The 24,747-nt window shown below is 37.1% G+C and overlaps 2 protein-coding genes across 6 annotated transcripts in view; one reads left to right on the forward strand and one right to left on the reverse strand.

The window, feature by feature from the left end:
- Positions 1 to 24,747, reverse strand: part of ATPsynCF6 (ATP synthase, coupling factor 6) — a 147,810-nt gene that overhangs the window by 63,827 nt on the left and 59,236 nt on the right. The gene's annotated exons all lie outside the window — the stretch shown is intronic.
- The window catches only part of LOC136828668 (FERM domain-containing protein 4A-like), a 730,015-nt gene continuing 713,073 nt past the window's right edge, over positions 7,806 to 24,747 (forward strand). For 2 of the 5 annotated variants that reach the window (XM_067086743.1, XM_067086750.1), the window contains exon 1: positions 7,806 to 7,999. The gene's annotated coding sequence lies outside the window, so the exon portion shown is untranslated. Of the gene's footprint in view, positions 8,000 to 12,093; positions 12,298 to 24,747 lie in introns of all 5 variants that reach the window. The other 3 variants (XM_067086741.1, XM_067086749.1, XM_067086744.1) reach the window with 3 other exon arrangements.

Genomic DNA, 24,747 nt, shown 5'->3' on the forward strand with positions numbered 1-24,747 from the left:
ATATTTGTCCAGAATAACAAAACCCTTATTATTACGATGTCTTCTTCTTTTGCTAGGTTCTTTAAAATACTGAAGTCATCTTCGTTGAAAAACGAGTTCACCTCGTTTTTAGATTGTTAAATGCGTGATGAGCCAGAGGTGAAATCTGAGACTGCAGAACCTCGAAATGAGTGTTCTGCAGTCTCAGATTTCATCTCTGGCTCATCAGGGCAAAGTCTTAATACGGTGAAAGAGCGATTCTGTTGGTAAAAGAACTGTTGGTAGTTAGGTCTGAAATAAGGCAAGCAAAAATCTAATCCCAAAAGAGGAAGACTTCGTAATAATAAAACCTAATAAAGGTAAGGGTCTTGTTATTCTGGACTTAACTATCTCAGAATCTAAAATCATCAAAAAGACTGTCCGTCGTTAAACACTCAATCGTCTTCTGTGCAATTGTTAAGCCCTAGCATGGGCAACGGGTTTTCCTCACTTTGTTCTTGTGTATTTAAGTTAGTCTCACTATTGCTTTCATATAGGTGGGTTATTTTAAGGTTTTAGTGAACTCCTTTTATTTTTAGTTCGTTTGTCTAGTTTTAATTGTTTTTACTTCATAAACAGCTGTTGTCATAACATGTCATCACGGAATATTTTTAATATATTAGATACTAATGTACTTAAAATATATTTTATAGCCTTGGAAATGCGACTCCGTGGGCATTAACAATAAACTGTTAAAGGATGAGGATGTCTTTATCTGCTACTTCCTTCATAAAATATCATATATATATATATATATATATATATATATATATATATATATATATATATATATATATATGTGTGTGTGTGTGTGTGTGTGTGTGTGTGTGAGTGATTGTATGAAGAGGCTGATGATGCAGAAGTTCCAGTGCAGTGGGTTTATCCATGATTCAGCAGCCTAAGTATAAATGAGGCAATAAGCTTATTGCCTTTTCTTATGTTGGTAACCAACCTCTGTTATGGGAAACAGCTTCATAAAGAAAGGAAAAAATACATTTGTTCCGACACGATATAGGCTACAAACCGCCGGTCCTGTACATTAGGAATTACTTTCAGCGAAGCTGGAAACGGCCGTTGAACTTTCGAACAAGGTGGTTAGGCAGTTGACTACCTTTCGAGAGGCGGGAGTAACGCCTGCCCGGATGTAAACATTCCAATTTGCTTTCGGCCGTCGTTGGCTGATGTGTTTCTCGGTCTCTGCCCTGACCGCTGTTGAGCTGTTTTCCCGGTGGGATCTTTCTTATTTTTTGGTTGTAATGAATGTTAAGTCCCGTAAGGCCTCCTTTCCCCAGCGTGTATGTCCTGGGGTAGGGGGGAAGAAGTGCAATAGCTTCCGCTCACATATTGATATGCATCCACACGCCCTGTGCTCCAGTTGCAGGGGACGTGTGTTCTCGTAACTCTCCTTGCTCAGAGTATTGTTCCTGGTCTGCCGAGCAATGGGTGAGGTTTGAGGGGAGGAGACAGTACTGAAGGAAGCCGGCCAAGGCGTCATCTGAGGGTTATACGCCCCCGATGACTGCCTTGGTGGCTAACCCGTCAGGATCGTTTCTCCCTCCCAGCAAGCTTCCCCTTCTTGCTGCCTCTCCTTCGGGTGAGGACTCCCCTCGCCATATTCACTTGCTTTGTCAGGTGTGGAAGGCCGTGGGGGAGCGAATGATTAGGACATGCACTCTGGGGCCTCTCCTCACTCTGGGAAGTTTTTTCCCCCAGAGCGAGCAGAGGCTTCCTCTTTTGACCCGACTTTGCCTTCAGGTTTGGCGGTCGAGGCTTCTCTTGGCGGGCAGGTTGCGGACCTCGCTTCCACATGGCTGCACCTTGGTCTACCTGGCTTTCCATCATTGGAGGGCCTGATTTCCCATCTGTCCAGCATTCCTGTGATGACCCATGCTGCGCCACTTCCACCACGTCAACTGTTACCATGACGTCCTTCGCCAAGCTACCCGTGGACTGTCACCTCGCACTTGGGCACCCAGGTATCAGCCACGCCTGCCTTGCTCCATGCCGTGCCACTGCCACCTGGCTTCCTGGCATCATTATTCCTGCCTGGCCCCTCCAGTATGATCACATTGTCGGTTCCTTACTTCTTCCTCACCCACCAGACGGCAAACCTATTGGCTAACCTGGTTCTTAAGCGGAGAGACTCTGTTCTTTCTTGCTTCGCCAGGTCCGTGGGCCCCAAGTCAGCAATAACCCTGCGGAATGGATTGTTGCCTTGTTCACCAGGCAGTGGCTAAGACCTCTGGGTCTTCGTGTTCCACTGCGGCCAGGCCTTCGGGCCAGACTAGCACTTCCTCTTCCCCTAAGAAGTCCCAGTCTTCAAAGGAATCCCGCTGGAACACTCAGCCTTCTTCTTCCCCTTTCAGCCTGCTTTCCAGTCTGGTAAAGGGGGCAAGGGGAAGAAGAAGAAGGGGAAACGCTAGGGGCAGCATTCCCCCCCTGACTGCTGCCGAAGGGGGGGGTTGCCTATTGAGCCATTGGGCAATATGGCAGTGATATGCAACCGAGACCTGGATAGTGGATATCCTTCTGAGGGATATCTACTACCCTTCGAGTCTTGGCCACCCCTCACCATCACACTGGTCCCTCTCCGCACCTACATTATTGGATCACAGGACATCGCACTAATGCAAGAAGTGCAGGCCATGCTGAGCAAGGGTGCTGTAGAAGTCGTGTCAGATTGGTCCCCAGGCTTTTACAGCCAAATCTTTCTCTTTGAGAAAGCCACGGAGGGTTGGAGACCGGTCATAGACCTCTCTCCCCTGAACCGTTTCATTCGCCAGACTCGGTTCACGATGGAGATGGAGTGATCCATGCTTGTCTCCATCAGGGAGAACGACTTCATGCTCACGGTAGACTTGAAGGATGCGTATTTTCAAATACTCATTCATCCGTCATCTCGCAAGTACCTCTGCTTTATCCTCGGGAGACGGTCTTCCAATTCAGGGCACTCTGCTTCGGGCTCTCGACAGCTCCCTAGGTATTCATAAGAGTGTTTTCTCTTGTGTCAGCTTGGGCCCATTCTCACGGGATACGTCTACTGAGGTATCTTGACGACTGGCTGGTCCTGGCGAGTTCCCGCTTGTGGTTGCTGCAGACAGGGATTGGCTCCTCGAGTTTTGCCGCGATCTTGGGATCGTGGTGAATCTCAAGAAGTCAGATCTCATCCCCAAGCAGAGGATAAAGTACCCTGGCATGCTGATAGATACGGTAGCAGCAAAAGTCCTTCCCTTGGACTCTCATATCAGTAAGTTCTGGAAGGTGGCACAACTGTTTCTGTCTCGGCACGAACAGCCAGCTCGGAAGTGGCAAGTCGTCATCGGTCACCTGTTGTCGTTGGAGAGTGCTGGTCCCTCATGGGCATCTTCACCTTCGGTCTCTACAATGGAGACTAAAGGAGTATTGTCCCAGTCTCGAGACCCCCAGTCCTTTCTCATTCCTCTTTCTGTGGAGATGAGAGAGGATCTAGACTGATTGATGGATGACAGGAACCTCTTAATAGGAGTATGCCTGCATACTCCCCCTCCGGACATGCTTCTGTTCTCAGATGCATCGACCGAGGGATGGGGCACACACCTGGAGGAGTTGCTGACTTCAGGAGTGTGGCACCAAGATGACAAGCACCTTCACATCAATATCCTGGAACTAAAGGCAGCCTTCCTGGCTCTCCAAGAGTTCCAGAATCGAGTGATGGGACACTCCGTGGTACTGATGAGTGACAGTACCACGTTAGTGGAATACGTCAACAAGCAGGGCGGTCTAGTATTGCTCCCACTCCACCAGTTGACAATGTAGGTGCACAAGTGGGTGCTGGCTCACTCAGTAGAGCTGTCAGTCAGGTACATTCCAGGCAAGCGGAATGTCGTGGCAGACAAGCTCAGCCACCAGAATCAGGTGATCGGAACAGAATGGTCCTGTTACCTGGAAGTCGAGGAAAGGTTGTTTGACTTGTGGGGGCGTCCAGTCATTGATCTGTTCGCACCCAGCACAACAGAAAACATCGGTCTTCTGTTCAGTCGTGCCAGACCCATGGGCCACTGCGAGGGACATGTTCCAGCCCCTGTGGGACAATCTCGACGTCTATGCCTTTCCTCCATTCTGCCTGATTCACAGAGTGATCAACCAAGTGATGATCGCTCCGAATCTCAGAATGATTCTGGTGGCACCCAAATGACCACAGGCCGTTTGGTATCCCGACCTGCTAGCTCTCCTTTCTGAGGTGCTGAGAAAGATCCCCCCCGGCCCAACCTGCTGTGTCAACCCCATGTTGAGCAGTATCACCTGGCAGTGCAGTCCCCATGTCTTCACGGCTGTAGGTTATCCACCATCTCCTGCAGGCGAGAGGCTTTTCGTGTCATGCAGCAAAGGAGATGGCTGAATACCTCAGATGATCCTCCGCACCAGTATACCAGGGAAAGTGGTCTGTCTTCTGTGGTTGGTGACGTGGGCGGGGTATCTCTCTGGTTGGAGCTACTATTTAGTCGGTCGCAGACTTCCTCGTCTTTCTTCGCCGAGAGAAGTTTCTCTCCGTTTCAGCTGTAAAAGTCTATCGGGCCACACCTGGCCTAGTCTTTCAGCTGACAGGTGTAGATATCTCCTCATCCTTCGAGATATTTCTACTGATGAGAAGCTTCGAGAGGTCTTGCCCACCCAGTGACCTCAGGCCCCTTGCGTGGGATGTGACTCATTCTTAGGAGCCTGACTCATGCACTGTATGAGCCTTTACGAGAGTCGTCAGACAGGGATCTGACCATCAAGACTGTCTTCTTGCTTGCCCTGGCATTGGTGAAGAGAGCTGGCGAACTTCATGGACTTTCCTTTGGTGTTAAACACTTGAGGGGATGGGGATAAGTTACGCTCGATTTCGTCCTGGATTTCGTGGCGAAGACTCAGAATCCATCAGTCTCTGATGCTTGGTTCAAGTCTTTCATGATCCCCTCCTTAGAGGACCTTGTTGGTAATAACCCAGACAAGATGCTACTGTGTCCTGTTAGAGTGCTGTTGGCTACCTGAAGAGGACTCGCCAGCTCTGGCCTGAGTGTCGACGACTCTTTGTTAGCGCTGGCTCAACCAAGAAAGAAGTGTCCAAGAACACGATTTCATTCTGGCTTCATGAGATGATAAGGAGAGCATATTCTGCTGCTGGAGAAGATGACACTAGTACGCTTCATCTGAGAGCTCACGAAGTCCACAGCATTGGTCTATCCCTCGCATTCTGGAAGAACCTGTCAGTTCCACAGGCTTTGAAGGCGGGTGTGTGGTCCCAACACACCACCTCCACTCCCTTCTACCTTTGGGATGTTGCCCACAAGTCCTTGGAAACTTTTTCCTTGGGTCCTGTGGTAGCTGCTCAACAAGTTGTGTAGCTTACCCGACTCCTCTAACAGGACATGTTGCGTCTTGCCTAAGATGTACGGTTGTGATTGGGAGAATGAATGTAGAGTGACTGGTCTCTCTTCTTTCTCCTCATCTTGACTCTTTCCATGGGCAGGGAGCAGACATGCTGTTACATGCTGGATCTGGCGGTTGATGCAGGTAAGCACTCAATTAGAGCTTCTGTTCTATTTTCTTTCAGGATCATAGAGGCAACGCCACTCATTCCTCTAGCAAGGGAAGGAAGGAAACCATGACAATAAGACAAACCCAGTGCTTGTATTTGCCTTAATGTCACCGCCTATCAAGTACTTCCTAGCCTACTTTGCCTGAACTGATGTTTCCTCATTCATGCAAAGGGACCCAGAAGTCTGACAATTGATCTCTCGTTTCTTACAACCCAGTCATTTTGTCAGAGGCAGTTTTCCCTTCCTCGCTCTATTGACCAGGAAGGGAACACAAAGTGTTGCGAACTCCAGTCAGTTCATAGAGACTCACTCAGATTCCTCGCTCCAACCAGTGAGTCTTCCTAATGTAAAGAAGCGACAGTTTGTGTATCGTGTTTTAACAAATTAATTTTTAAAAGTAAATTGTATTTTTCCTAACTATACAAACCTGGGGTCCTTTACATTACATTTCATGCCCACCTCATGCCACCCCTCAATCTGATACCTTGGCCGAAAGGCAGATTGGCATGTTTACATCCGGGCAGGCGGTACTCCCGCCCCCGGACGGTAGTTAATTGCCTAACCACCTTGTTCGAAAGTTCAACGGCCGTTTCCAGCTTTGCTAAAAGTAATTCCTAATGTAAAGGACCTCGGGTTTGTATAATTAGGAAAAGTATAATTTACTTTAAAAAATTGTGATTTTTCATCAAATGGCTGTTCCTTTTTTGGAACGCGATGATACTGGAAGAGTACAACCTTCCAGTTTCTCATTGAATATTTAGGGGATGAGGATGCTAGGCCCACGCTTTTTTCTTGACTTCAGCACGTATAATCAGTTAATTCACGTTATATCTCTGTTGAGCTATACTGTGAATTAGGTACCTAATAATTAGTTGAATTTGGTGAGTGGAAAATGGCATGGGGCTAGCAATCTCATCTTAAGAGACTTGGTTAGAATGGGTATATTAACTCCTGAAGCCACTTCCTCTCAGGAAAAGGTGATATATATATATATATATATATATATATATATATATATATATATATATATATATATATATATATATATATATATATATATATGTGTGTGTGTGTGTGTGAAAAACGTTCACCTGAATTTCTTTCATTTATCAAGACTGTGCTTGTGTTCATCTCTTGGATGCAAACGTTTGAAGTCAGTGAGCACCCTAGATATTAGATTTAACATTTTTATCAGTAAACCTGTAAAACTTCATTGTTTACCTGATTGTATCCCTTAAGGATATACTCAGGGCTATTTTCCTTCAGTTTATCTATTAATTAACCATCAGAGTTTAATTCTACCAATTTTCCTTTAATACTCTTTATTAATGCTTTACTACTGATTCTTTCCACACTTCCTTTTCGTGCGTTATTTAACCCGTTTTTATCCTAGAATTTCTTTGAGCTTTAATCATTGGACGCGGTGCTCAATATTAATCAAACGAAAAGGATCTTCTCCCCATATCGTCTTACTGCACATTGTGTCTCTTGGGCTCTTCCGTTAAAACAAAACAAATAATTCTAAAATAGTGCCATGACTGTTAAGAGCTGTAGCGCGATTAGATTGTTACCATCAGTCTGGTTGGAAATTTACAAGCTTGTCTTTCTTTATCTTAATTGATTGATAACTTGCTTTATTTGCCTATATTCTCTGTAGATGCCATAGGAGGTTTAGAGAAACGCTAATATTTCTAATACTAGAGAGGTAACAGTAATAATAAATACTTCAATTGACTATCTGGTAACTATACGTGGCATTGCAAAATTTCATTTTCAATGCATTTCTAGAATCTAGGCCGTAAGATTACGTTTATACTCTATTTTTGTCAATTAGTTCCGGAGGGAGGTTTGATATTACATTTAAAAGTAATAGTAAACTATTCCAGACAACTTATGAAAAATATAAAAAAAATTTTGTAAAGCAAAATACAAAATTCTTATCTACCAGGAAAGTACATACAGTTCGCAGAGAACTCGGACTGGCATCCGAATGTGTTCGAATTTGCTAGGCATTGACTTTTCATGACCGATAATGATTTTGGTTATTAATTGTGATAAACCAAACATTTTTATATCATAATTAAGCTCCAATACATGTAAGTTTACATTAATAACAATATTTTTTTGTTATTGGTAAACCAAAAATGTAAGTAAAACAGCAGCAGGCGAAGTCGGAGTTCTTATGAAGCACAGCGTGGCGGGAACCTTTCAAATCCCTACGCATGCGCAGTTGCGCACAAAATCTAGTGTTTGACTTTCTGTATACGAAGTGCTCGACATGTAACTATTTTTTCACCAAAAAACCTGTAGGAAGTGAAAATAATACATATGTATCGTGCAGATTAAAGCGTGAACGTAACGTCTTTGGGAAGAGCTCTATTTTAAAGCGCTTCATCGTAAAGATCGCGTCAAAATAACTGGTAAGTGATGATAACGTTGGAATTTTGTTTACGTTTGTCGGGCGGATTCTGTAAGCCTGCAAGGTAGGTGTGTGTTTTAATGGGAGCGACGGTGTGGTGCAGACTGTGAATGTCACCTGTTGCTTACAGCACTCTGCAGAAGCCAGTGTAGTGAATGCACTTTTTTGTTATAGATCCTTTCTGTATCTTGCTTAGTTCGACTACTTTAGGATACTGGTCATATCGTATCGTCGATCCAGTTAACAAGTGGAACTATTGGTCTGAATTACTGTATTTGGCTTAGTTCCAGTTAGAGCCATTGTTTTTAGGTCTAATTTCGTATTCATATTTCAGTCCAAGGTCATCCGTTGATTTTAATAATAAGAATGCTTCTGTACAGCCCATGAATGGCCTTTCCTTTCCAGAGAAGGGATTTTCGTATTGTCTTAAGTGATCTGGAAGCCTAGGCTATTGAGGCTGGTTTTGTGTGGTGTCGTAGTCCTTGATGAATTGTTTATAATCCAACTCTCCAAAACCAATGATTGTAACCCGTAGAGGTTAGTGCCGTTAGTGCACCTCACGCGGTGCACTGTAGGCATTCATTACCTAAGGTTCTTTTCAGCTCCCCTTAGACCCACAGCTGCAATCTCTTCCATTCCATTTACTGTACCTCCGTTCATATCTTTCTTCCATTTTAGAACTTTTCCACCCTCCCCTAACAATTGTCTCATAGTGCAACTGCGAGGTTTTCCTCCTGTTACCCCTTTAAAATTTTTACTCTTAATTTCCCTTTCAGTGTTGAATGACTTCATAGGTCCCAGCGCTTGACCTCTGGCCTAAATTGCATACTCCAGTCCCAGTTCCAATGACTGTAGGCTCTATAAGTGCATACCATATGAGTCGTGTTGTAGGCCTAGTTGCTTCTGATAGTCATTGTCATCATCCTTGTTTATTTTTGGAGCTATCCCTTTCGGCTATTGAGCTATGTGGTCTAACCATTTTGTCCTTTATTTGCCAGTTTTAGTTAACATCATTCTGTAATAACTTGTTCTTTCATGTCACAACTTTTATGGAATAGATAGGACATTAGAACTACTGATTTTTCAAGGAGTAAGTTTCTCCACTGTTTAGTTCTTGCAGCAACTGATTGAAGTTTCCAGTGGCGTGTAGGCTATTCAAAAGGCATTATTTCTGTATACTGTATTTACAGTATATTCCTTTATACCTGTACGTGTATTAATATTTTCAGTGGTATATTTAGGTCTCTATTGTCACTTTATATTCAGTTTTTGTTTTTAAGTAAACAGTGAAGTTCAGTTAGGATGGGCAAGACCTTGTATCCTGAGAATTTATTTAGAATTAATTGGTTATTACCATTGAATGATTAAACCAAGGAACTTCTTCAGTAAATTACTTGGTTTATCATTAAAGAATTTTTTGCAGTATCCTAGTCAAGTCTTGCGAGTATAACTATGTATATAAGCATTTGTAACCTGTCAGTATTTCATAATTTCTTTACAAAGGCTACATTTCATGCGATGATGTCTTATTTTATTTAAATTTAGTTTGTCAGTTTCACATCTTTAGAATATTCTTCAAAGTTCCTCACCTTCTTCACTATTTGCACCTCTGTATATTTGTATTCTTACTCATTGGCTTTATTGAGTGTTTTCATTTAGTTTCATTCCTTTTCCATTTATCCAATATTTTTATGCCCAGCATTTTTTATTTTTTATTTTTGGTTAAAATATTTTCAGTGTAGTTCAAAACAAGGCAAAACTGTATCTTTGAAAAACTTTTGCCATGTTTTTCAAGTCCATTATATTTTTTTAGTGTACAGTATGTAGTTATTAAATAATGTCAGTCCTAGGACATTACCTTGTGGTACTCCTCTTGGCAGAATTTTCGATGCAGGTGTATAGTTTTTATTTCTGCTTTAGAAGTACAACTAGTCAGTTAAACCATTATAATTGTTTATCTTATTTGTTCCCGAAAGTGTATTTCACACCTGAAATTTTTCAGTTAAATTTTATGTAATCATGTGTGTGCCATGTGATTCATGGTCATTCTCCAACTTTTGTTTAATGTATTTCGGATGTTTTATGACCGTACTTTAATAAGGAATCAGTGTAGTCCTCATAAGAACAGGAGTGTCTTTATCATGCGTAGGATTATTAATGATTAATTTTGCCTCCTTAATAAATAAGCCTAGTGCTTTTTCAGTGGGCGATTTTGGTATACCATTTGTAATGTACCGTATCCGTATTCATACAGCATCTATATTATTATTATTATTATTATTATTATTATTATTATTATTATTATTATTATTATTTAATTCATTTTTATTAATTTTATTAAATTATTAGTTTTGCCCATTAAACAATAACATTCATTATAATTTCCGTTGTGGATACATAGGCTACTGTAGTTCGCAGGATTGTGTGCTGTCAGATGCAGCTATAAATTATCAATAAAAGAGTTCATGATACTTCATTTCTTTAATCTTTTATAATTCAAGCATTTATATAAACGATGTAGGTCACAAACACTGCCTTGTAGCATTGGCCTGTTTCTTATTTAAAAGGTTTTTAATCATAAGTTTGTGCCTTAAAGCTGTGCAAGTTGGATTTCTGAAACTATTCAAGACATCATCCACTTTTCACTCAAGCCTTGCACTGCCTTATGAACTGCTGCATTAAGATCTAGTAGCATTAACTCATTTTTTTTTCAAGACGTTCTGTATGCTGTTGATACACGACTGTTTCAGTCATCTTCAGTTTGATTGACAAGTTTGACATTGGTCTATAGGATAATTGAGACTCGTTTACTGGTATATCTTTTTACTCTCAAAGGTTGGTTTGACAAAATTTTGAAAATACCCTGCCAGTCTTTACGGTGCAGTTTCATACACTGTCACTGTTCCAGTACAGAAGTTTGTACAAATTATTGTTTATAATTTTTGGTTTTGTTGTATGTAAAAAGATATACCAGTAAATGAGTCTCAATTATCGTATAGACCAATGTCAAACTTGTCAATCAAACTGAAGATGATTGAAACAGTCGTGTATCAACAACATACAGAACATCTTGACAAAAAAAAAAAAATAGTTAATGCTACTATATCTTAATGCAGCGGTTCATAAGGCAGTGCAAGGCTTGAGTGAAAAGCGGATGATGTCTTGAATAGTTTCAGAAATCCAACTTGCACAGCTTTAAAGCACAAACTTACGATTAAAAAACTTTTAAATAAGAAACAGGCCAATGCTACAAGGCAGTGTTTGTGACCTACATTGTTTATATAAATGCTTGAATTATAAAAGATTAAAAAAATGAAGTATCATGAACTCTTTTATTGATAATTTATAGCTGCATCTGACAGCACACAATCCTGCAAACTACAGTATGTATCCACAACGGAAATTATAATGAATGTTATTGTTTAATGGACAAAACTAATAAATTAATAAATAATAATAATAATAATAATAATAATAATAATAATAATAATAATAATGATAATAATAATATAATAGTAATAATATACTGTATGAATACGGATACGGTACATTACAAATTGTTTGCACACAATTCTGTAATTATATCAGTAAACATACTGTAACTTGCCTTAAAAAGTCTTAAAAAAATCTTTGTAATCTCAATGTCTGCCTTTGGGAATCGGCGAATATCCTCGAATGAAACCTTCCTATGCTTTGTTCTACGAAATGTTTTTAGTATTTTTCATAGTAAATTCTGGGAAGTTACGTCTTGGTACTGTTCTTCGGGTTCAAAACGTAATATGTGTGTACAATATACATATATATATACTGTATATATAAAACATTCGTTTTGAACATGAAAAATACAGAAGACGTATCTTCACAGAACTTACTATTAAAAAAATTAAGATTTAGTAAAATGAAGTATAAAAGAAGGTATTCGAGGATATTCGTTATTAGGCTCAAATATATATAATGAGACTACAAAGAATATATGTGTATATATATATATATATATATATATATATATATATATATATATATATATATATATATATATATTCATTCGTCAAAGAAATAATTTTCACAAGGTCTTTATTTTACTTTCTCTTTCAGGTTGCTTTTATCCAAACTTTATCGACGGTCGTGAAAGACACGAATTGTTTTCTGATAATACCAAAGAGCTTTACACTGTACTTCAGGAGTCCGTTCAAAGGTTCCTGCATTGTGTATTAATTAAATCTGTAGTCAGAGCACGTTTTAATTTTTTGCTGTCTTGTGCAAATTACTTGTCATTTCATGCACCCACTAATAAACATGGTGAGAGTTTTTTTTTTTTTTTTTAGTTTCGAGGATTTAACATCAAGTAGTTCTGTTATTGGCACTATTTACTTGAAAACTTTCTTAATGTTTGCCGATAAAACAAAGTATTATTTAAAAAAAAAATTCAAATATAATTAACGCATAGCAGTTAATCTTTTCCTCTGTATTTTATAGATAATTATATAGATAGTGTAGCCTGTGATTCGTGTAGTTCTTCATATAGCATGTGATTCATGTAATACTTCAGTAGAAACGTTTTTACTAGATAGCCTACTTACTTCAATCGATTAAAAACACACCTTGATATTTCTTGACGCCAGCTAATTTTCTTTCCTCGTTGGAAAAGCCCACTGAAATTTACTTTCAAGTATTTTCAAATGAATATTCATTCCAGAATTGCATTTAAAGTTTTGATGCTTTGAGTGCTCGCTCACCCCCCACACCCTTTTTTTTTCTCAAAGCTAACAGTTTTATTTCTTACAGGCCATATTCGTATTTTTAGGTGTGGGTAGCGTACATTTACTTTGCTCCTGCGAGCAGTGTAATTTTTTCTTGGAGAGCATTACATATTTTTCTAAAGGATATCTAAAAAATCATATGCCTCTCAAAGTATGCGTTGACGTCAGTTTAACAACTAATGATCAACTTTCTTTATGGAATCTTGATAAAAATTCCTTTGTAACGCTCGGTTCTGATTTGAAGTTTATTTGTGGTTGGGTCACAGTCTGTAATATACATCTAAGATATAATGTTTTATCTTGCAGTGTAAATTTCAGCTTATATTTGAAAGATTTGAAGTTATTCAACGATGAAGGTTTTTTGAAAGTTCTGTACATTTTCCCATACTTAAGTCATTATACAGTTCAAATTACTATCCCCAATTTTTATTATCTGTCACCTCAAACTTTCGATCAGTTTGTCTGGAATGATTTATCACTTCAAAGTGAATTGATATTTTCTCTCTTTCTCCTACTCTCATTATGTACACACACACATATATATGTACATGGACGTGTGTATATATATATATATATATATATATATATATATATATATATATATATATATATATATATATATATATGTGTGTGTGTGTGTGTGTGTGTGTGTGTATTATATTATTAGAAGCTTTTTCCAAGGTTTCAGCAGTTGTATGGGGTGAGGTTATTAACCACTGTAACCCCTGTACTATTCACTCCTATCTTCCACTAATTTTTCACTTTATATTTTATATATATATATATATATATATATATATATATATATATATATATATATATATATATATATATATATATATATATATATATATATATAATATATATATATATGAATATAAGACAGCCCATAAAACACTATTTAAACGTTGAAACCATATATTTCGGGCACTTGCTTCTGTGCCCCTGTTCACTGGTAGAATATGGACAGATGAAATCGCCAAACGGGAGCCAATGAGGCCAAAAACCACTAGGGAATTGGTCATTCTCCTCCTTCTTAGGAAACGGTCACCTTCATACCATCGGAGACTTAAGGCCACACCTTTATGTTTTGTATATATACCCTTGTAACATTTCATCTGTCCATATTCTACCAGTGAACAGGTTTTACAGAAGCAAGTGCCCGAAATATATGGTTTCAACGTTTAAATAGTGTTTTATGGGCCTTCTTTTATTCATATTACACTGTAGTATTACAGGAAAAAGACATTCATATTTATATATATATATATATATATATATATATATATATATATATATATATATATATATATAATAATATATAAATAATATACACATATATATATATATATATATGTGTGTGTGTGTGTGTGTTTGTTTGTGTGTACATATATAGTTAGAGGCTAGCAAATAAACTACCGGACGTTATTTTCACTTAATCACTAGGTTTAGAAGAAATATTGTTCTTTTTTATTTGCTCTGTATAAATCGATTAAATATTGCCATGTTAGTGGCCAGGAACGTAATATGGGAAGAAAAGGAAATCTGTGTACGAGTAGCTTCGAGCTTCTATTGTGGTCTTACGAGGAAGGTATGTTTATGTGAAGTGCAGCACGCGCACTTAAGCACGCAGTCACCACAAGACCGAGGTAGGAGAATCATCGGGCTGGAGTCTTTCGTTGTCTCTGTGCTTGCAGGGATTATATTTTCGTAACTTTTCTTTTTGTGAGTACTATCAGGCAATTTGCCAGTCTTGTGTCTATACGTGTTTGCGTGTTTTATTTGTTTTACTGTGAAATGTTCTTCAGTGACTAGTTTTGTGTTTCTTTTGGTACTGGGGAGGTGTTAGTTACTTGATCCAATTTACAGAAAATGAATATGTTGCTTTATAAATAAAATTTTTCATGTTGCATACGTAGAAATTTTGATAATAATATAGACTACACACACACACACACACACACACACACGATTGTGTTAGCAGCATAAGCGGTATAAGCTGTAATTTAAGATTCGTTTAGGCTTTATGCTTATAGAAATTATTTGTTGGTCTTTGGTCTTGATATTTGCCCAAGCAGAGAGAGAGAGAGAACCAGGATTCAATTCCAGGTTAACGCAGAGCGAATTAAGTACGCTCTTTTATATCATATTGATATAAGCCGTAAGTCCTTACCTGGTAGTTAGTTAACTATGGTAGGTCGCAGGTGAAGTGGTGATGAGCATGGGTTTTGGAGACTCCCCAAAATATGTATGTATGTATGTATGTATACATACTCACACACACACCCATATATATATATATATATATATATATATATATATATATATATATATATATATATATATATATATATATATATATACCTTTTCACATGCTGGTGCACCGGTACTGCGAAATGCAATTTCTCTCTCCCTCTGTATACAGTCAGCCAACGGGGCTTTATTGGAAGTAAAGAGCTATGCAACACTAGAACATGCCTATAACAGACTCAGAATTCCATAAGGTTTTATGGAATTTAATGATTATAGTCCTTTCCTCTACTTATATGAAGTCCAGAACTAAAGAATGGTATAGATTTAACTGTATACTTAGTATTTTATTATTTATAAGCAAGATATGCAGTGTAGCCTTTTCCAGATGAATTTTGATTATGTTTTTTTTTCTATAGCGATTGGCATTTCTATTTATATGTTTTTGACATAAGTTAAAATTCATTATTTAACCTTTTGTGTACCAAGATGGAATCTCAGTGAAAATTTCTTCAAATGAAATTAGATCTAGTTAATCATTTTAGTTTTTGCTCCTTTTAAGTTGAACTATTTTAAATAAAGTTTTTACTTCAGTTATACTACGTGCTCTTTCTGTGATGAAAATTACGTATCATTTATTGGCAAGATAAAGTATAGTTAACGTTTCTTTTTCGCTAATTTCTTTTTGTACTTTCTTGTAGACAGTTCCAGTACTTTAAACACTGTTGACTGTCCCTTACAACAATACGAATATTAATTTTCTGCTCTAATTGCAGGTCTTACTGATAGTGGAACTGGGCATTATTCTTTCAATGAATTAATTTTGGGGAGTACATAAGTACTGGCTCGTAACCTATTAAATTGCTTAGATAGATATATGTAAATGAGAAACCATAATCAAGGATGAGAAAAATTTGCCCAAGTTGGCTTACGATTATAGATAAAGAATCTTCCATTCGACTGCCAATTGCTGTAACCTTTCTTCCCCGATGCAAGAACTCTGTGTCCGGGTAGGGGACTCAAATTGCAGACACTTAACCTACGCCAGACTCCTTACTGAAGGGATGAGGGAGCTCTTCAGTAGAACTGTTTTCTTTGTGATTGTTGACTCGAAAAAACAGCAACCCAAAGAGATAACTTGTTAGTCATGTGCAACTAGTGGTGCTCAGTAATTCGTTTTTAAAATTTTTTTTTTTAAACCGGTTTCTAAAAGCTTGATTAAAATATTTCCCATCTTTGCTCTCCTCAAGCTCATATGATTTTTAAATATATAATTCCTTCGAAAAGGTCATTCAAGTCTTCTTTTTCACACTGCCTGACTATCCCATATGGGTGAAAACAGACGTGGGAAATAAACCGAAAACTATAGAGATTATTTGCTTTTGTTGTGTATGTGAAGTAAAATTGTGATTGGTGCTGACTGTTGGCGGTAGCATTATTTTCAGTTGGTGCCTGCTCAGGACTCCCATCTGGGACTGCAGCATGTTAGCAACCATTAGTCTCCCGAACGTCGCCCTTCTATTTCTAGATCTGTTGACGTCGTTAGGGGTTTCTTCAGTCATCTTCATCATGTGGTAATTTTACCTTAGCAGTGTTCCGTCTGTTAGAAGAGTGGATACAAAATGTACTGAGGAAGTGGTCACTTTCTTCAGCAGCTGGTTATTTGACTTCACTCTGTTCGGCTATTTGGCTCTGTTGGTTTTCCCGTCGTTCCCCAGTGGTCACCCATCCCGATACTGACCCCGGCCAGCGTAGCTCCTGCCTTCATTATTTCTGGTATACAGAAAGCAGTCATTTCTGATAAACGCAGAAGTCAATAAAACCCCTCTTGTGTAATTTCTTTGAGGTATATTATCATGGCAATACAGAATTATTTAGCTTTCGAGGACTACTGTCCTCTTCGTCAGAAGGAATATAAGTGAAGGTTACTCTATAAATGCTGTCCTTTCAGATCTCATCAGGCTTACATTTTGGTTACATTTAAGATGAGACCATAAAGATTTTCCCCTGGGTGGGGATTGAGATTACTAAGTATGCTAAATGACGCTGGTCAGCCACGAAAAAAATATTCATATTACCTTCTCTAGCCATACCTAGACGGCCGGTTTCCAGTGATGTAATCCTTATTAATCCAGCCTTAGTTACGAAGGGATTTACTCCTAGCCACCGTTGGTTTAGGTTTAATTAATACAACCTCCACAACAGCTCTGTATTTCTTTATATTATTGTGCTTGAACATTATTTTACAGACATCAGAAATCATGCTGTGATTTTTGTCTAAGCAAAAGAAAAGTTGCAGTTTGCACATTTTATAAAGTCTACCGTGCCCTTTGTCTTTCTTCTTTCTCTTTGGTCTCATCTCGCATACATTTCTCTTGGTATTAAGATTTAAATTGTAGCGAATTTATGGTTTTCATCCATTAGTTTCTTCGTTGTTTCTGAAGCCGTATTATGAAAAGGCAGTTGTGTGATTTTCTTCCCTGTATTCCTTTGTGTGTGTATGAGTTTCCTAGCTTCCTTTATTGCATCATTTATAAACCACAGATGGCAAACCAACTGTGAAATAATTATATACATATATATATATATATATGTATATATATATATATATATATATATATATATATATATATATATATATATATGTGTGTGTGTGTGTGTGTGTGTGTGTGTGTGTGTGTGTGTATATATATATATATGTATATATATGTATAATTTCTCAATCCAAATATTTATGGTCACATATTTTAAAAGTCCTTGAAAAAATAAACCATAGTTATTCCATCTTTACCTGCTTTGCTATGAAAATAAAAATAATGGTATAGGTCTTATTGTCTCATTCATTATTATTATTATTATTATTATTATTATTATTATTATTATTATTTTGTTCATACCGGGATACGAACGTACGCTTTCATAAATGGAGTATCTAGTGCGCATCTTGCGCTTCTGCTGTTCGGAACTTCAACCTAGATATTTCATTCTGTCCCATTGGTTTGTCATTACCATGAGTGCTGTACAATGCACCTATTCTTTTGAGCCTTAGTATGCCATCTTACAGAATAACTTTCTTTCTCTCCATAATATTATGTGTGCTTGTGTTTAGACAAATCTGTATGCAATAAAATGAAAATAATAAAGTACATAGATTATGTTTTTTGTGATTTTTAAAACTTTTCTGTAGTTTGTTTGCTTTGGGCAATTAATGTGATAAAATGAGAGTATAGGCGATTGTATTAGCCAAACTTCAGTTTGGTCTTTTTCTCTTTTTTTATTGATAAAGTTTTGCAGTAATCAAAACAAAAATAGACATAAGTTTTTAGGTTAGACGACTCAGTGTCTTTATGCAACTTAGGAAAACTCAAGGGTTGTAGTTCTGTATTGAGCATAAACGAATTAAGTGGAAATGTCGATCTTAATCAGGAAATTGTGTTTGTGGAAAGGGTTAGCTGGAATGGAATAAATACCAGGAGGTGGATTGAACAAATGCATTTTTCAAACACAAAGCAAAAATATTTATGTGATAAAGAGGCATTTTGCAAAGGAGATGACGTTAGGTAATTACTTTTCTTTACAATATAAATCTTTTATCATAAAGTAGCTTTGCAGTGATCCTTTGCAACATAGAAGGCAGTGTTTGCTCACTGCACCCTCTCCCTAACCTATATGTTTCGAATGCTACAATTAGTCTGTATTTAGTTTTCGGAAAATGTTTTGGGAAATTAGGTATTATACACTTGTCGCTCCTCAGTCAACATGCATTGTCTTAAGTTGCCACAAAATTAAGTTAAAAGCAATGTTCACCTAGGGGAGATTGAGCATGAAGGTTCCCATGCCACTTTCCTGCGCTCAGAGAGCTACAGATGTTGAAGAGTGGCAGGAATGGTTCAGGTGCTAAGGTTAAGGTTACGGATATTGTATCATATTCGGAATATCTAAGAGAGTTGAGATGTTCACTACCACCAGGATTGGTCCAATAACAATTCGGACCTTCGAAATGATTTACACGAAAGGTTGAAGCATACAAGTACATATATTGAAAGATGTGTTGGAACACCAAAACGTTTAAAAGTTGTCAGAACAATATGAGAAATGAGACATAATAGCTATTTTAGCAAAATTTGAACCTAGTGACATCAAAAGATCGAGTTCAGAACACCAAAACGTTTAAAAGTTGTCATAACAATGTGAGAAATGAGACATAATAGCTATTAGCAAAATTTGAACTTAGTGACATCAAAAGATCGAATTCAGTTTAGAGCCTGAATGTCTTCCAGTAGGAATAGGAAGGAAGAAAAACAACTTCATTAAAAAGTACTAATCGGGCTAGTAAAAGAAAAATTTCAAAGCTTTGTTTCAGAAAGGAAGATATTAGGGACTGGAGAGGAGTGACTGACTACGCTCCAGAAAGGCTCAGGGCAAGAACACATGTATTTTAAAAATGAACGGTGAAAATGCAGATGTGCCAGTAATTGCTGTTTCATAGCTAGAACTCGTACGAATAGAGAGTTTTCTTATTCTGAAAATCATAGGGTCTCAAATTTATAAGGAATTGGGACGAAATTCGCCTTACAAATATACTTTTCTTTGGGAGATAATAAAGTGCTAAAAAATTTTAAGGTTAACGTCGAAAGATGAATAGGACGTAGAAACTAAATCTAAAGAGATTTTTGGACTAAGAATTTGTAATAATTCCCTTCAACGGCACAAAGATAAATTAATGAGGCTAAATCTCTTGGAATTTTAATTATCCGTCGGTACTGCATTCACAGATTACCAAGGTAATCTGCAGTCTACTTTGTGCTTATTTCGATAATTATTCGTAATATGTTACTCCTAATTTTATATCAAGATTAGTTTTGCAGATTTTTACCAATGTATTATTATAATCGTTTTTATTATTATTCCTTTTCTTAGGATCGTATTAGTTATCAGTTTAGAAGGGAACGTCCAAATAATCAGGATACTAATAAGGCTGACTAGTTACTTATCAATTTTGTGGTCTGATTATTGAGTCTCCTCTCCGTTCGCATCGCACAGTTGTTTGCATGGTGCAAATGGTGTGGGTGTCCAGAAACTGAAAGCCGCTAATGCAATGGAAGTACCGTTTTTTTGGTGATTTAAGAGAATTTTCTGGTTTACTCAACAGAGTCTAGCATTTGTGATTTTGTCGACAGTGGGCGGTTGTGGTTTCTTCCCATTCCTGATTCGCTTATATCATAGAAATGGTTTCGTTGACAATGCATGACTGAAATTGGGTGTGTTTAATTTTAGTTGTACCTGTCCTTGTTTTCGATTTCTTTTTTTTATTTTTGAGCCAAGTTGCATGTCTGATTGTTTGAGATTTTAGATTTCCCCTGCCTTTCTTTAAATACGTATATATATATATATATGTATCATATATATATATATATATATATATATATATATATATATATATATATATATATATATATATATATATATATATATGTATATATATATATATATATACAATATACATATACACATACATACACACACACACACACACACACACATATATATATATATATATATATATATATATATATATATATATATATATGCTATATATATGAATGAATTTTATCACACCACCGTGATTCATGTACAAGCATTAAGCTACAAACGTCTAATATCCAATTCGCTCTACCTGGGAAATAATGTATTTTCATATATGTTACCCGAAGGGGAATTTTATATGTTCCTTGTCTCGTGGGCGTGGTTCGAGCCCACGAGACGACGAACTTATTAACTAAAAAATTCCCCTTCGGGTAACATATACAGTATGGAAATATATTTCCCAGGTAGAGCGAATTGTATATTAAAGGACGTTCGTAGCTTAGTGGTTATATACACTATATATACATGCATACATACGTGCACACGCACATATATATATATATATGTGTTTGCATGTGCATGTGTATATATATATATACCTATATATATATATATATATATATATATATATATATATATATATATATATATATATATATATATATATAATCATTAAGCTACAAATTTCGTTTAATATCCAATTCACGCTACTTCGGCAATACCACCGAAGGGGAATTATAAGTGATAAATGGATTGGCACCGAAGTGTCTCGAACACTCGACACAATACCCTCCAACGATTCCAGTCGACGGTCAAACCACTTAGCCATCATTAATGCCGAATCTTCCCTACTTGTTTACCTATAGAGAGCTGGGAAATTGTATTTAGCATTGGCATTAACCCGAATCCACCGTGATAGCTTAATGATTGTATATGAATCACGGTGATGTAATAAAAAATTCATTAAAAAGAGCTATGTGTCCCAAACCTACCAATTAGCTATTATAGTGGAGGTGGGTTAACGCCAACGGTAAGTACAATTTACCCGCTCTCAATGGGTAAGTGCGGCTGATTCGGCATTACCTTATACCTCTCTTGATGGCTAAGTGGTTTGACCCTCGACTAGAGTCGTTGGACGGTATTGTGTCGAGTGTTCGAGACATTTCGGTACCAATTCATTTATCACTTATTATTCCCCTTCGGTGACATTGGACATTAAATGACATTTGACATTTGTAGCTTAATGACATATTAGCTGACCAACCCGGCACTGCCCGGAAGAACACATATACATTTATATACTCTTCAAAGTTTTTCTGGGCAGTGCCGAGTTGGTCAACTAGTATATATATATACATATACATTATATATATATATATATATATATATATATATATATATATATATATATATATATATATATTAGCTGACCAACTATATATATAAAAACTTTATAAGAACTATAAAAATTTTCCTTCATCCTCTTTGAATTGTTTTGTCGCGTAAAGTATGTGTGTTATCATTGAAAATACTTTCCTTTCTTTTGATTAATGTTTTGTCTCGAAAGTAACTTTAAATAAACATATTTATATCTTTTGATTAATAATATATATATATATATATATATAACTTTAAATAAACATATATATATATATATACATGTCCTGGCACTTATCTGATTAAAATGGTGAAAGAGAGAGAGAGAGAGAGAGAGAGTGCAATGACAGACATTCTTGGGTTTTTTCTGGTATGACTTGGTGTTTAACCCCATTCATAAAGGGGATTTATAAGTGAGAAAGAGCGATAAAGAGAAACAGAGAGAGAGAGAAAGAGAAAGAGATTGCAAGCATGAATTTACTTGCAGTAGTTAACCTCATAGATGAATTCCGCTCCAGATTGTGTGAGCGATGCCTTGAGAGAGAGAGAACGTTTGGTAGAGGTAGTATGGTGAAGTTGGTGCGCGTGGTGGTGGTATTGTCTAAATTCATGATAATTGATTAAAGACCTCACTTAAACTGACTTTATAAGTGATACATCACCGTAACGTCACGAAGCAGTCGCTATAGCTAATTCCGAAGGTAAAAACAAAGAGGAAACGAATGAATTAATGAGGAAATTCGCATTTGAACGAATAAAAAAAAATCATATGTTGACGTCGATCTTAGCCAGCAGCTACTTAAGATACAGTGTCCATTGGCTATGTAAATATTAAATTATTATCACAATTGTGATTTTAGACACTATAAAAAGAGCTGCAACTGTTTTTGGTTTCCTGTACGTGTTAACGAACGCGTTTCAGTTTCCTTTGATGTTTCTGAGGGAAAGTGTAGGCTGAAGTCTGAATGGTCTCATATAGAAATTGTCGAAAAACGGTGATTGTTTAGTGGATTAAGTTCTTAGATATGATGATAGTAATACCTCAAGGTACTTAAGAATTTGCATTTTATTGGCGTCTATGAATTATTTCTTGATCTCCAAAGATGTGCCCATAACTACAAAGTATTTTTTTGTGGATTAAGTAGTTAGATATGATGATGGTAATACCACAGGTTCTTGAGAATTTGTATTTTATTGGCAATGTATGATTAAGATACGTCTGGCTTAAAATGAACACTGAAAAAATGGTGGTAATTTCGTCGCGAGTAATTTTTCAATGAGGACGGTATGTCTATCACATAAGCATTTGGTCTGCTACTTTTTTCCGTGGCGAGGATTGTAAACCACATTTAAACCGTTATAGATTTTCAGTGTTGATTTTATTGAGGTAACAAACAATTATATTAATAATTCTCATAAATTATGATCAGATTTCACGTAAATTCTGGTCAAAAATTGATGTTATAGGGGATTTGGATTTATTGTATAGGTTAATTATACGTCTGGCAGTGGCGGGGGTGGGGTGGGGTGGGGAGGCCGCGAGGTGAGGGTCAGGTGAAAAATGAGAATAAACCCAGAAAACGGAAGAAAAGGGTGACGTAAAAACGAAAATTTCATTTGTTTTGTCTGTGTTTGTATGTCTGTCACGAGGTAGGGGTTTGATTTTGAGTTATAAACCTTTCTGGGGTAACATAGACGCCGCATGAAAAATTTTTGTCTGGGTCTGTGAAGCGGTTCGGATTTCTATAGTTGACAAACAAATTTCCAAACATTCACTTTTATATATATAGGCTATGTGTGTGTGCGTTTATGTATGTATGTATGTACGCATGTGTATATATATATGCACGTGTTTATTAATTTGTTCAGTAGATGTACGCATTGAAGTAGTTTTCATTCCACTTCAGTGAATTTTCCTTTTGTTGGTTTGGCCCTTAGTTTTGTGAAATTATTGAAGGTTGAAAATTCTCTTATGTTCGTTTAGAGAGAGAGTTTTTATGTTTCATCCTCCTTGAAAGGAAAATAGAGATTAGAAAAACATATGTAACACTTTAGATGTTTTTTGATTTTTAATAATGGTAGTACTGTACTCCCAGCCTACGTGATAAGGGTAGAAGAGACTCTATCCTTGGCATGCAACTGTTTTAGGAGGAAACTCCGAAATCAAACCAGAGGGTAGAAGGGACCCAATATCCTTGGTAGGATTCCTTCTAAGAAAAGGTCACTCTGAATGCAAACCTTGTTCTCCAACCTTGGAATGCGCCTTCCATAGTCTAGGATTTGAGTTCCTCAGCTTGAGGGCGCAGTCAGGCATTTTTCCTCTTTTTTTGTTCACTTTCCTGTTTTTTGTTTTTCGAAAAGATGCAGGATAGGCTTGGTGGATTATCAGGAAAGTGCCTTCTTCTTTACCTAACCTTTTCCTTCTCACCCTATAATAATTTCTAAATCAGTTCTGACTGCCGTCCCCCAATTGTTGTGGCAAACACCGCAGGTTTCTTTTTTCCTTACAAGGTGTCCCTGCACCACTTTGTCAACCAGTTGCTTCCAGCGCTTTTTTATGACATATGGTTAGCTTTATTATTCCTTTTAGTGAAATTTTTACAAATATCGTAAATCCTGTTTTTGTTGATTTTATTGTTTGTTCTGTGTATTTTTGCTATGTTGCCGTTGTTATGAATCTATTTATAAGTTTTGCTTCTAATTTTATGTTGTTGATTTTAATTCTTTCGGGTGACATTGAGATCACCCCTGGGCCTGCTACTCTTTACTGTACGAAAAATTGCAGATTACTTTACTCAAATGTTCGAGGCTTAAGGTTAAATTTTCTTGATTGCAGAGTTATGCCCTTAACTACGATTTGATTTTTTTTTTAACTGAGACATTTGTAAGTAGTAACAAGTCAAAGGTTGAATTTTTAATCCCAGGGTAGATGGCCCTGAGTAACATACTAATGGAAAAGGGTATTAAATTACATTTTTTGTCCAAGCATACTGAG

Source organism: Macrobrachium rosenbergii, chromosome 43, assembly GCF_040412425.1.
Source record: "Macrobrachium rosenbergii isolate ZJJX-2024 chromosome 43, ASM4041242v1, whole genome shotgun sequence".
Taxonomy (NCBI): Eukaryota; Metazoa; Arthropoda; class Malacostraca; order Decapoda; family Palaemonidae; genus Macrobrachium; species Macrobrachium rosenbergii.